The 14501-nt window shown below is 36.0% G+C and overlaps 1 long non-coding RNA gene across 2 annotated transcripts; it reads left to right on the top strand.

Moving 5' to 3' along the window:
* Positions 1 to 2015: 2015 nt before the first annotated feature.
* Positions 2016 to 13642, top strand: LOC149834576 (uncharacterized). Of its 2 annotated transcripts, none has more exons than XR_016432784.1 (4): positions 2016 to 2139; positions 2206 to 2498; positions 2590 to 2836; positions 13456 to 13642. It is a non-coding gene; the product is annotated as an uncharacterized LOC149834576 (long non-coding RNA). The 2 variants fall into 2 exon arrangements; XR_016432785.1 differs by having other exon boundaries at positions 2206 to 2508.
* Positions 13643 to 14501: the final 859 nt, after the last annotated feature.

The raw sequence follows: 14501 nt of genomic DNA, 5'->3' as shown, positions 1-14501 counted from the left end.
CTTGTGACAATCTAAACTTGGAGGAATGTAATGGTTCCAGTGCGAGGGTCAAAGCTTGCAACAATTCATTCATTTTTAGGATCTCAAAGTAGGAGTATGACAGTATAAAACTTTGTGTTCAGATTGAATCTTACGGTAGATTGAAGGACTGATACATGTAATACATTAGTCTTTCAAGGAGCTTTAAAGATGTGGTTTTATGAGCAGTAACGATCATTGTTGTTGAGTTTATGCTTATTCTTCTTGTGTGTCAGAGTGGCAAGTGATATTTTTGTGTTATTGTGTCTGTGCGATTTGTATTTTCCATCAGTTGAATTAAATAGTTTTATGATTGGTTTGTATAAAAAGGTTATCTTTCTTACTTGATAGTGTTATACAGGTTCTCAAACGTTTTTTTAAGAGTAAAAACCTTAGGTCCCCCTCGCCACCAGGGATCCCACCTCAGCTTCGGACTTGTGGCAAGGGACATGCACCGATGAGTTTCTAACTCACGACATCCCTTCAGCTTGGTGACTTCTTCAAGTTGCCCCAACCAAATGAGCAGAGTAGTAGCGACATAACAAAGCAAACAAACTAGCAAGGGATGATGATCGATCACGCATAGCCAAAAATACAGAAAAATTAAGAACCAGCTATTGATATACCTATCTTACAAAGTATCAGGACTGGCCTAACTTTATAATGTTGCTCTGGAGCGCGAAATTTCAATACAAAGTCGGTTTAGCTTTTAGGTTCGCGCAGTCCGACAACACCTCCACGCACGTACAATATGAACGGCAATGACTTCAAAAGAACCTTTAAGTATGGCAATGCTATGGTTCTTTCACTTCAAGGTCAGTGTTCAGAAGTGTAAATTTTTTATTAGGGGTGGGCCCTTATTTGTAGGCATTTGAAATTGATCGGGATCATAGGACTCTTTGGATTCGAATTTGATCTAAATGGATCAGTACTCATTCCAGATAAGAGGTGAGGTCAACAGGGAGGTGTCTTCTATGGGAGGAAGTTTATTCAGGAGAAATATTCTCTCAAAGTCGTGAAAAAGTAGTTGGCAATGAGAAAATTGTCTCATTTGCTCGAATTGATTGAACGACTAAATGGGTTTGTCCATTCAGAGATGGACAGCTAAAAGGTTTGGTTGTCCTATGGAGACGGGATAAACCAAATGTCGGGTAGACTGGACAAGACGGCTAAACTGGAGTAGCCATCAAGGTTCGGACGACCGAAGTGAGATAGTCATCCGGAAGGCACAAGAAACATATTGATTCAACGGGACGGTTAAACTGAAGTAGCCATGTAGGGTCAGACGAGTGAACTGAGATAGCCGTCCAGATGATGTCCAGTAGATTTTCTGGTTTTTTCGTGTTGTCCTCTTTGTGGACTCTAACCTACAACTTGATTCTTCCAAAGATGTTAGTATTTTGGGCATTTTGTAAAAAAATGAGTGTCTATAGATGCTCATCTTTGTCACTAATCGATAATGACTCGATTTATAACAAAAACATAAACACCCTCAACTAATTTTGAAAACTGTTGGGTTGTGGAGACAAATTTGGTTTTGTCGAACGAGGTCGGGCTAGTGTTTCAAAAATGAAGAAAACTGGACTGCAGAGACCGTTTATGATCTTTTCGAATGAGGTCGGGCCAATGAAAAAAAACCAAAAACTAGGTTTTGGAGACCATGCTTAGTGTCGGGCCATTTTTGGGAAACACGCAATATATAGCAAGATGGCAGCATCCTAGGAGGATCTTCCCCCATGACTTTCGGCAAAAAAAATGTGATCCAGTTTTTGCCAAAATGGTGGTGAATGGCTAAAATGTTGTTGTTTGGTGTTAAGACGGTTAAACTGGTTTAGCCATCCGGTGTGGGGGACTAAACAGGTTTAGTTGTTCGAATCAAAATTTTGGTGAATTTGACTCCTAGCAAACTCTACCGCTTCTTTTCATAAAAGGTTTTATTCGTCCAGCTTTTCCTGTATAACCACTAATCTCTGCGTCTTCCACTTCCTGTGTAGCCCGATCGGTGCCCCAGTTTTTGCAATGCACTCATCTGCAACCATTGTCACCTTTGAGAAGAACATTGTCTTTTCATTCAATCCTTCTCAAGCTCATGCACATCACCACATCCGCCATGGGCGATTAGTAAGCCTCTTTTTTATGTTTTTGTTGATTTCTCTTTTCCTAGCTTTTTATGCTTTATTTTCGCAGACTAATCGCAGGTACGGGGGAGGAATTGCTGCCTCTCGTTGGTTTGAAAATCGGTACATGAAACTATGAATAGTTTATTGCCAATTTTAGAAGACTTCGGGCTTTTCCATATCTACCAACTGTGGAAAATGCTGATCAACGAAGCCCTACTGTCCTCCCTTATGGAATGCTAAAATCCTCGCATGAACACTTTTTGGCTTCCATTTGGGGAGATGACTATCACCCTTGATGAGACAATCTGTCTGCTGGGGTTGGTTCATTCTCCTTCTAAGCACCCTATGGATAGCTTCATGGTGAGCCAGGGTACAATAAATGCTCAAAAACTTTTATCCTCTCTGTTCGGACACGCATACTGAGATTTGATCCATCCTTGTTGGGACACAGACAATTGGTACCCTCATATTGTTCTTGAGCATGTGAAATTGGCATTCCAACTGCATTCGCACAACCACTGGGACCTGTGCACGGAAGCATATGTTGGGGACCTTTTATCTCTGTGTTGTGGGAATTCTGCTTTTCCCTAATGACGGAAATCCGATGGACTTGTGGTACATGCATATGCTAAAAAGCAAGTATGTCAACGACCAGTGCTTGTCCCTGGGCGTGGCTATTCGGGTGACAACTTACTAAGGTATGAGCAAATATTTGGTTCTCTTTGTTATTGTTAGCCCGAAGTTCCTGGGTTGCAAGATTTTGATCCAGCTATGGTTCTTTGAGCATGTTTGGTGTGAACAACCTTCTGCCACTCTTTACTAGGATTTTGTAGAGACCCGATATCGTCTGATTCAAGACCATGATGGCTTTGACTCACTTTGCTATTATAGAGGGCTTTTGTAAAACCCGTAAAATTTAGGATATTATTAATAAATAAATAATTCAACTTTATCTTTAAGTTAAAAATATATTTTCATCGTTTAAATATCATTTATTGATGTTTAAATGCTCAATTACTCATTTCTGGCTAACAAGGGTAAAATTGGTATTTTTAAAACTATTTCAGATATTTAACAATCAATTATATTACTTCTGATTAAAAACATATTTTAAAGAGTTTTATAAAATATTAGTATGATATCATTAAAGTTTAGGATTTACTAGATGAATTTAGCAAGTTAAAAATCTTAATTTTTAATCAAGGGGCATTTTGGTTATTTTAATCAAAAGTATTATTTAAAATATTTAATCTATGTTTTGCAGTAACCAAATTTAGTGAGATGGAGATGTTGGTGTATGCAACATTTTCTACTCAGTAGTTCATATTTATTGGTGGTTCACCTTATCTTTCTGGATTTTTGGGGATTTCATATTTTTAGAGCTTTTGGCATTTTCGACCGCGCACCAAGTGTTCGACGCATCGTTGCTTGAGCGGTCTTTACAGATTTCAAAACTCTTTGATCTTTTGGGTTTTGATTTATTGTTCTTCACATTATTAAAGTAGGATACCTTAACTGAACTTGTAAAGAACATGTTTAGGCACTAATTGTGTAAGCATGATGTTGTTGCACAGATGTTGTTGCACTGAATATTTAAATGAATTACAAATACAAGTTATGTGCACACACCGTACTTAGTTGTGGATATATAGGGTTGTTATGTATGCATAAGTTGCCCTATATGTTTAACTGATTTGAGTGCAGGATATACCAAAAATGTAATACTTATGCTAAGTATCAAAACGGCTATAAGTCAGTGTGCATTGAACGCAATGCAATGCGAAATATAAATCAGGTAAATGCCCGCGGTAAGTACGTGGTGCAAATGCATCCCACAATAATTTGTTTTATTATATGCAACACCTTCATGCTCCCACACTTCACTTAGTTGTGGATATCTAGGACTCTTATTATTGTAGTTCAAAGATCATGCTTGTCATGATTGTAGTTAGTGAAATATGAAGTGTGTTTATTGCAGGTACACATGTGTGTGGGTTTGAATAGCCATACACTTATGAATGTATAATATATACGCAATGTGTGTCATCATACTTGGTTTGTGCATACTGTTGTTTTGTGTGATTGTATGAATTTGATACATGGTGCATATATAACTACTATGGATACATGTAAGTCATGTTCGATGCATACTATGAATGTTATATATTGTCTGGTCATATGTTGGACTCATTTATTCTTGTATGGAAGAATGTATGTGCATGTTATAGATTGTTTTAAACATATATTGTCTTGTTTGTTGGAGAAACATGTGTGTATGATGTACGGTGGGATGGTCAATGAGATTTTAACCTACCTTTACGCAATTATATCTAAGGTGATATATCAATTCATGTGGTAAAAAATGCATATGACTTATCATGTGTACAAAACTTGAACTACGTAGGAGTTATATATATTGAGGTTTAGTTGTTTCGTATTATGAAATATGCATATTCATGTATGCATGTATAGAACTCATATTTTGTTTACGCATACTTCGAGGTTGAATTTATGAAATGCAATATTTATTGTAGTGATGATATGATGCATAGGATAATATCTATACTTCTTTATGATATGATTTAAATGCTACATGATATAAAATTATGAATGCATACGATAAATGTTTAAGTTCAATAGTGAACTATGGTTCATGGAACCTTATTGATTAAATGTATGATTTTATTATTTAAGTGACATATGAAGTGATGTATGATGTGATGCATATTGATTGTATACATGTTTGTGCCCATGTTGGTGGCTATCGACCCTTAGAGTGGTCAATTGTATTGAGGTATGTATCACAATAGTTTTCACTGGATATGGTACTCATTGAGGAACTGTTCCCAAAGGATTCTCTGTGAGGGTGTGCATGACCAGATCAAGTAATTTGGTTAGAACAGTAAGTCTTTGTGAGGAAGTACATTGTCCAATAGCAGGTAGCCTACGAAGATGGTATATTCATGTGAGAAAGTGCATTGTCCAAGACCAGGCAGACCATCCGTCTAGGGCATGTGATCATCGCAAAATTTTCCCTCTCTTGTGTATTTCTCTCTCTTCCTCCTCTTTTCCTTTCCAACCTCTATTTTCTCCTTTTTGAAGAGAGAAAATGAAAGACGGAAAGAAAGAGAGAAGAGAAGAGAAAGAGAAAAGAAGAGAAGATGAACTCTTTTGTGGGGCTCACTTGACCTTAATTTTGAAATTTTTTTGAAATAACTCGCCTCCGTTTTTGAAATATTTGCGGGAAAACTGGGAGACGGGATCCGCTCGTCGGTACGAGGTTCGACCATTCCTGGCGCCTTTACCAGGGGTAATCGAACCAAGGGTCGAATTTTATGCCTTTTGTTTTGCTAAGAATTTATCTAAAAAATTATTCTAAGTCTAAATGCACAAAGAATCATGCTTGTGCGAAATGCAAAGATGTATGCTCTTTTTGAAACTGTTTTGAAGAATTCTCAAGTTTTTCTGAGATGAATCTGATAAAGTGAAGAAATGATTTCTAACTTTAGAACTTAAGATTAAAGTTCTAAGTTTTTAGAATAATCAAGAGCTTGAGAAAATAAATCTGGATTTTGGAAAATGATTTTAAAGTTTTGAGATAAAGGAAGAAGAAAGGAATTTTCAAAGTCATAACTGGACTTTGAATCAGAATAGAAATGAAAGTGGAATTGAATCAGAAGAAAAGATAGAATTGGGAAATCTGAATAAAATTGAGAAATGGAATTGATTTGGAATTTCAAGATGAAATCTGAATCCAAGATCTGGATTCTGAATAGAGTTCAAAGTTGAGTTTTGAATTTAGGATCTGAAATGAGAACTTGGTTTGAAATCTGGAATGAAGTGGAATTGGCTTTAAAGAATTGGATTTAAAGTGGAATTTGGATTTGGAATTTTGAATGAAATTGGATTCAAAATTTAGAATCTAAGATGGAATTGGGATCTGAAGTCGGAGATCCAAAGTAAAGTTGGATTCTGGATCCTAAATGGATTTCGGATCTTCAATTTGAGATCCAAGATGAAGTTGGATTTTTGGATCCTAAAATGAAATTGGATCTGAAGTCTGAGATCCAAAGTAGAATTGGGTTCTGGATCCTAGAATGAATTTGGATATGTAATCTGAGATCCAAAATAGAGTTTGGGTTCTAGATCCTAGAGTGGGTTTTGGATCTGAAGTCTGAGATCCAAAGTAGAATAGGTTCCTGGATCCTAGAATGGAATTCGGATCTGAAGTCTAAGATCCAAAGTAGAATTGGATTTATACTTGGAAATCTGGATCTAAGATTAAGATCTAACTTTGGTTTTGGGTTTTGAAAAGTCCAAATAGGACTTTTAAAGATGGATCTGAGTTTTGAAAACCCAGATTGAACTTAGGAGGGTTTGGATTTTGAGATTCAGAGTCAATCTCAACTTTGATTTAAAACTTGAAGAAAACTTGATTTTGAATCAGAAGATGAATCAGAAACTTCAAAGTTAAATTGAACTTTGAAATTGAATTTTGAATTGAGTTGGAAATTTGAAGTTTGAATATAAAATGATTTTGGAATTTCAAAGTCAAATTGGACTTTGAAATTGAATTTTTGAATCTTGAAATAAGATAGAATTGGATTTGAATATGATTTGATCTGAGAAATGAAGAAGAAGAATTACTTGGAATTTTGAAAAGGAAAATTTGAAAATATAATGCAATTCTATCCTATATGATGAATGAATTTGAATAAGTTTGAAATTGGATTTGAAAATCATATTTCATTCTTCAAATGAATTTAAATAAGATTAATGATATAATACACTCCTGACTATGGTCATTGAATGTATTATATAATAGTCATATCTAAATTCAAATGAAGGATAAAATACCTTTTTGGGTGCTTTTATAGAATTTAAAATGAAATTAACCCTCAATATACCCTGACTATGGCCATTGGTATATATTTTGAGTTAATTTTAAGTTAAATTCTGATAAAAGAAGAAAATATTTTAAGAAAACATGATGAATTTTGAAAATGGATCCAGTGTTATTTTGTAAAAGATAAAAATGCTAAGTTTTGTCCACACCCTGACTATGGCCATTGATGTGGATCATCAACTTAGTATTTATTATCTCTTATGAAATGGTGCATGTGTCATTCGTGTTTCCATTGTGAAAATTTTGAAAATAAAGATAAAAAGCATGAAAATATGACATTTATGACATTTTAAAATGCTCATTCATTCTATCTAAGGCAGGAAAAATATGAAAGTTTTGTCAACATTTGATCATTATAACTTTTCAACCGAATTAGAAATTTGAATTTAATGTTCCTAAACTAAAATAACATTTTTTTTTTAACTTACCTCATGCAAAACAGAGTTAGTATAGGGCAAGATTGCAAAAATATGAAAAGATGATAGAAGATGTTAAATTGAACCTAAGATGTTATGCTCATATGAAAAATATATATATATATATATATATACGGAGATATCTTCATTCAAATGAGAAGGTGGTACTTACCTCAGCTGATGAAAACATGCCTAACAAGCTGTGGAAGTAACAATAATGATACGCAAGAAATAGGAGGAAGATGCTGGAAAACAAAGGTACAGGGGAATACAAGATGTACAGGTGACAATACTTTTGAAAAGATATACAGGTATATCCCATCTAGGTTCCACTTTATGATGTCTGTTTCAACAGATTGGTGACATCAGTTGGTGGCGTACGACACCACAAAATGAATTAGCAGATTGGTTTCTGCAAAGGATTAGCTAAGAGACCCTGTACGCAGCAAACATGAGATTTTAGTGATACTAAATATGGGCAATCATATGGGAGCCGATATACAGAGTTTAAAAAAAATGAAACTTTGATAAGTAAAGGTACCCATGGGGAATACACAGATGCTGCCAGATACAAATGGAATGAAGTATATACTAATGTAGTATGTACAGGTGCTGCTAGTGAAAAGTTAAGTGCTGTGCAAAAAATCATAGCAATGAATAGTGAATATTATGACAAAGATAATATGCAAGTGTGGATAAAATAAATAGAGCTATGCAATGTATGAATCTCATGTAACAACTGTAACAAGCAAATTAACTACAACCAACCAGAGCCACTTGAGTGCTCAAATTGGTTCTCAACAGTTCAATGAGTTACTTGCTATGTATGATGCCCAACTGAACTTGATGTTTCTTTTATTATAGAAACCCATTTTTGCAAAAAGGAATATCTGCTACCATGTATACCACTTACAGGTAATATCCCAGAACGTCAGGATCAGGTCACATTAGCATTTTAAGGGTAAAAAGAGATGAAATTCCTCTTCCAGTGTCCCTGTTGCTCATGTTTCTGTTTTATGAAGACCAAGAGGAGCAAAACCAAACATTCTTGGTTTGAGAGTGGCTCAAGTATATCTTATGACAGATATCAGCCCAGTTTCGCAGTAAAACCAACATTTTCCCAACAAATCATAATAAATAAAATTCTATAGCAAATTCAAAACAGGAATTTATATTAAGCCAAACAAGCAATTTATAATGAAAGTGAACGCTGAGAAGGGAAGTGTCAAACCTGTTGTAAACTAGTGTTTTCTTTTATGGGTTACTAATAATCTGCAACAAATAGCCATTCAAACTTTCTACCGTAACATAGTAGATCAACAACCAGAAGTCGATTTGCAGTATCATTGGCAAGATGTACAAGTATCATGTACACAATAGAAGATACAATATTTTTCTTAGTAAGCTCTGAACAAAACATCTTACCGCAACTAACCTCTTTCTTCTCCTTTGAGGCAGCCGAAAAAGGGAGCAGTGATACAGATCTACAACTCTTTGCAGCAGTTCGCTTACAAGCACCATATATGTCAAAAATAGTTGAGCTCAATCAACGGATAATGTGCCAACATACCGATCATTTCGCCACATAACCTATAGTGGACAAAAAAGGTCTGAGCTTCTATACCCCTGGTACCAAGTGCCTCCTTACTTTTGTGATCCAGGCAAGAATAAAACCATAGACTCTCCATGTTCTAAGATAAATATACAGGTGACCACTGTGCAGTGAATGCCCAGCACGTCATACGCTTCGCAACCTAAACGAAAACCTCGAGAATTCTGAGACGCAGCACCAACATAAAAAAAACTTGTTTGCAGAAATATTCATACTTGGTTTCGACAATGTCTTGACTTGATAAATCATACCAGCAAGTCTGGACTTCCTATCAACAAAAGCCCCTCCTTCTTACAGCTAAGGAAGCACCATGCCTTCCTCAAATGTTATTATTCCAAAGCATGTATGATCACTCAAAGTATGAATGGAGACAGTTAGCATAAAAGAAGTGCAAGACGCAGATTGCCAGGTGACAGGGAATTAACAAGAGTTTGGTTCAGCTGGGATGTCGTATGATGGAGTATAACCCATTCCACTCGACCTTCTAACACTAAAATTTTCCAAGAAATTTGGACTTCATCATTTAACCCATTAGAGAGAGCATAGTGAATCCTCTTCCAAACGACCCAGAAGTTCTGCCCCCCATGCTGATGGTGGGCTGTGTGCTGAAGGGTTGAAGCTCAGTCTTTGCAGTGCTGTCATGTGCTTCTCCAGGTCTCAGCATTAAAAGTTCTTATCTCAGTTCATCAGATTGCGGTATACCAATAGTCTCTTGTAATGAAGCCGCCAACTCCGTGAATGTCCAATGGTGCTCAGATCCATTGCACAAACGGGGAGTCCAAAATAATACTCAGCACCACAGGATTTAATCAGTGAATCGATTTTCTGCAAAATAATCATTCACTGTGTCACAGGTTTGTATTGTATCAATTTTCTGCAAAGTAATTATTCACTATGTCAAGGATTTACCAATTTTCTGTAAAAATGATCATTCACTGTACCAGAAATTTACCTTGTATCACGCTTTATGTATGCTCACAGCAATTCCAAGTTTGCATTGACAAGTCGAAGGGATGCCCCTCTGCATCTATGGACTAAGCAACACAATAGCATATCCTAAACCACTTTCATCATACAAAATCCTAACAGAAATGGAAGAGATATTTGAACTTTCCAATATATCCATCCTACATTATTATATACTCTCTTTATCATTAAATGATAAACACATTTATGGCCTTGTATCTGGCAAAATAAGACCATCAAAAGGTTGGGGCATAAAGCCTAGTGCAATCATGTCCAGTGCTTAAATGGTAATTCAAATGAGATATTTCACAACAAACCCAGGTCTGGTTTCAGGTCCTTTGCAGGGAAAACTTCACTAGCGACTGAGAGACAAATCCATCATGGATAAAAAAAAAAGAACACCGTTAAGAGATTATAACGAGTATAAGAGAAATGAGGCTATACTGATCATATACAAAGTTTTAATCAGACCAAATGATTATAAATGATCTATGAAACAGTCGATTTCATCAGAATAAAATGGGACAAAAGAAGATAATCAAGCCAAATGATAATAAAAAAAAATTAACTTGAAAGATAGACAGAAAAAATGATGAGGAAATAGGCTGATAAACAAACCTACATAATCTCTTACCTGATCAGCAGGAATGGATTAGGGAACACAGACTTGATCCCTTAACAACTTTTGCTGAAATTAGTTCACCCGACTGATGGAGGTAATGCTTTCTCTGGGTATTGATGATGAGCTCCTTTGATCGATCCCAAGGGAGGCTTGAACTCGAAAGAGGGGGGGGGGGTTAGTCCAGATCGCTGGACTGTGAAGGGATCTCCATATGCTAATTAATATGCTCAAATTCATGTTTCTTTTGAACATTAGGAGCATGTGAGCTTGTTTGTTTGTTTTTAGCTACTAGCAAACTCGTTGAAGAGCGGTACATCTCCGAAGGGCAACTCAAGGGGGTTGGGTCTATTGGACCAGGAACTTCAAGAGGAAATTCCAAATTCAATACAGGGGAAAACAACACGGCTTATTCTGATATTGATGGGATACAATGAAAGGAAGAATAAGGGGGATGTCATTGGAAAAATACACATAGTAAAACAATGATGATGAAGGAGATGCCGTGAAGATACCATGAAGCCAAACATAGTAAAAAAAATGGCGAGATGCAATAACCCGACCCCCCCAAAAAAAAATGATCAAATGCAAAACAAATGGGAAATCAAAAGCATTGACTCCTATCAACATACAATAAGCAGATATGGCGAAAATGGTAGAAGATAAAAGAAATATACAGAGAAAGAAAAAAATGTAGCCAACGATGGGGCTTGATTTTATTACAGAATGCATGCTGGTGCTGCAATAAGCAGATCAGCAATTGCATTACTCTGCTTTAAACGGATAAAACTAAAACTAAAAAAAAAACTGAGAGAGATGCGAAAGTGGAGTTACTCACCTGGGCAAAGCTTCTGTTGCCGGATCAACCTCCCTCAGTGGATGGGGATAAAAACGAGGGATCGGATTCTTCCTTTTGGTTGACAGGGGGGGTCTTCCCTTCGTATGCTACCACAGGTTCGATCGTGCTTTTCGCCAAGAGAGTGAAAGAGAAGGGGCCGATAGGAAAATGGGAAAGGGAAAACGAAGAAGAAGAAGTTAAGAGTGAGAAGGTGCGGGGGTGGAAACGGATCGTTGAAGGAGAAGAAGATGGTCGGGTAGAAGACGGTGATCTTCTGAAGGAGAGAGAAGGGTGTTGGGTTGAATCACGGTGATCGATCGGCTTCCTTCCGATTATCCAGAAGGGGACCAGAGAGGAAAAGGAGAATATTAAGAAGAAGAGATTAGAAGGAAGAGGGGAAAAGAGAAGCAGTGAAGAATGCAAATGGCGGGGTGAGAACGGATGGGATCAGGGAGCTCTGCGTGCCTCCTTTTAAGGAAGGAGAGGAAGGTTCGTGAGAGAGAATTTGGTTGGAGATGGGCGGAGGAGGAAGAGGGCGAAGGCAGATGGAGGGTTTCGCGATGGAGGGTTTCGTGAAGAAAACAATCGGGAGAGAGAGAGAGTGAAGAAAGAAAATGGGAGAGGGGCGGCCATCCTTTTCTCTTTTCTTTATGAAGAAAACCCTAAAAAAAGTTTTTTGCAAAAGACCCCCTCCCTTTGATTTTCAAATTTTTACAAAAAGGGGGTTCCTGAGGCTTTTAGCAAAATTAATTTTCAAAAGACCCAAAAATCATTTGCTTTTTCTCATAGTTTTTCCAATTTTTTTGGTTTTTGTGTTATTTTTCCATTTTTTTGTATTTTTTTTAGGGTAAAATCCTAGATTTTTATGAGAAACCAAAAAGGTTAAAACTAATTTTTGTGTTTTTGAAAAATATTTACAAAAAGGGAAATTTTTTGAGAATTAAAAGTTATTTCAAGAAAATTTCTTCAGAAAAATGGGTTTTGATCCGGATTTTTGGAGAAAATATGGATTTAAAGTACTGGATTCGGATCCGGAATTAATTTTGAATATAGCTTTAGAGATTCTTAAGAAATGACTTGATTTTCTCAGAAAAGGGGTTAGGGGCAAAAGGGTCATTTTTACAAAACTTTGAAAAAATTGGGGTGTTCACAGGGCAGTAACTCCTTGTGAGGTTGTACATTTCTCAGACCAGGTGATCCGTCGTGGATCTTGTGAATATTTATATGATTAAATAAAATATTATGATAAATTGTAATGATCTTTTAAGTTGATTGAGATAGCTAGTTATGAATCTCTAAATTTGGCTTTTCTGTTATAGCATGATTATATACTAAACTCAGATGTGAGAATCATATCCTTATTGATTTTAAATCTTGATATGAGGTTATGATTGTGACACTTATATTAGCGTATAGGTAAATAACATAGCATGCCTACAAATGATTAGTTTTGACTTATTAGGTGAATGATTCATCACGCCTACATAGTTTTCTTGCAAATAATTGCATTATGATTGTCTCAGTAAATATATCACACCTATGTATCATGATTGATGTGTATCATGAATATCTAACTAAATTACTTAGAAGGTATATGTGTGTGTTTCACGCTGGTATGGTCAAATGTGATTTGACTTATTGTTTATAAGAATTAGGAATGCACATAAAAATGATGCAAAGATCTGAATGTCTTATATATATATGCAATGACTTGAATGCATATAGATTATGCTTTATTATGTGAGTTAAGGTTGAATAGAATATTAAGTAATGAAATGTTTTATGTTCGAATGCTTGAAATAAATGACTCATAGGATGTTGTTTCCTTGTCTATCACTTGATGATTGATGAATAATATATCATGTATTTACCTTTAAATGCTTTATATGTTTTCTTTAAGTTTGAGCTTGGGTTGCTTTATAAGACTTTATCGAGTCTGACTCCATTTTATGGGAGACAGGTAATGCAGGTAAAGTATGATGAGTAGTTGGAGCGAAGAACTGGTCGAGCTTCATCCTCGAGGGTCTATTCTTACCTTGCGGCCTTGGTAGACATGATCTTTTTGTTTTAAGTACTTGATCATGTAGAGACTGAACTATTGTTTTTATACTCTGATTTGAAATGAAATTAAAAATCTTCATATTTCAGTCTTATATTGTACGTGGTTTTAAATGTGTATATCTCATACATTTTTTATTTGATTGTTATATTTAGTGTAACCCCTCTCAGAGTCTTAACTGTTTTTTAAAATCGTTTTCGCATTATAAGAACTGATTTACTTATGCTTATAAAAAAAATGGTCTCAAAATTTCAATATTTGAACAATAATTAAGTTTAAAATTTTAGGGACGTTACAACTTTTGGAGGACTTGTCCACCAATTCAGTGACATGGGACATATTAGGTTATCGCTACGGCATTGTTTCTGTGGTGATCCAATGTCTCTTAGTACTTCCTGGTCTTTTTTCCAAGGAAGTTTATTTTACAGGTTGTTGCCTTCGCCAATTTTCTTATCGACAAGATATTCTACACAACGAGGTGACTGAACATCCTTTCATAGAGTTCTCTTTTGGCCATCAATGGGATTTTCACATGAGGTTCATTGGCGGCTCCTAGAATGACATGATGCTCCTTGTTCGCTGGACCCATCGCATGACCACTTCATCTTATGATTCTTGGTGGTCAGACATATGTTTGACATTTATCCGAAGGCACCGTGGGAAGAAGATTAGCTCTTTGCTTTTTGTTCCTCTTTTGACCCGTCTAGATTTTATTATTTTGAGAATAGAGGTTCTTTATATTTTCTGAGCAAAGATCATTTAAATCCTCCATTTGTGTTTTTTCAATTTTTCCTTTTTTTCATTTTATTTATAGGTAAAAATCACAAAAACAAACCACGGGACACGTGGTAAGAAGTGACGAAGATGTCCCAGATGAGGGAGACTCTAATTGGTTGGACGACTAAACTGGGATACAAAAAATCTGATCTCGAACGGCTAAGCCTAGT

Source organism: Nuphar pumila, chromosome 6 (assembly GCF_984573655.1).
Source record: "Nuphar pumila chromosome 6, dmNupPumi1.hap1.1, whole genome shotgun sequence".
Lineage (NCBI taxonomy): Eukaryota > Viridiplantae > Streptophyta > Magnoliopsida > Nymphaeales > Nymphaeaceae > Nuphar > Nuphar pumila.
Note: the sequence above shows the minus strand (reverse complement) of the source record. Positions and strands in the feature narration are given on the sequence as shown.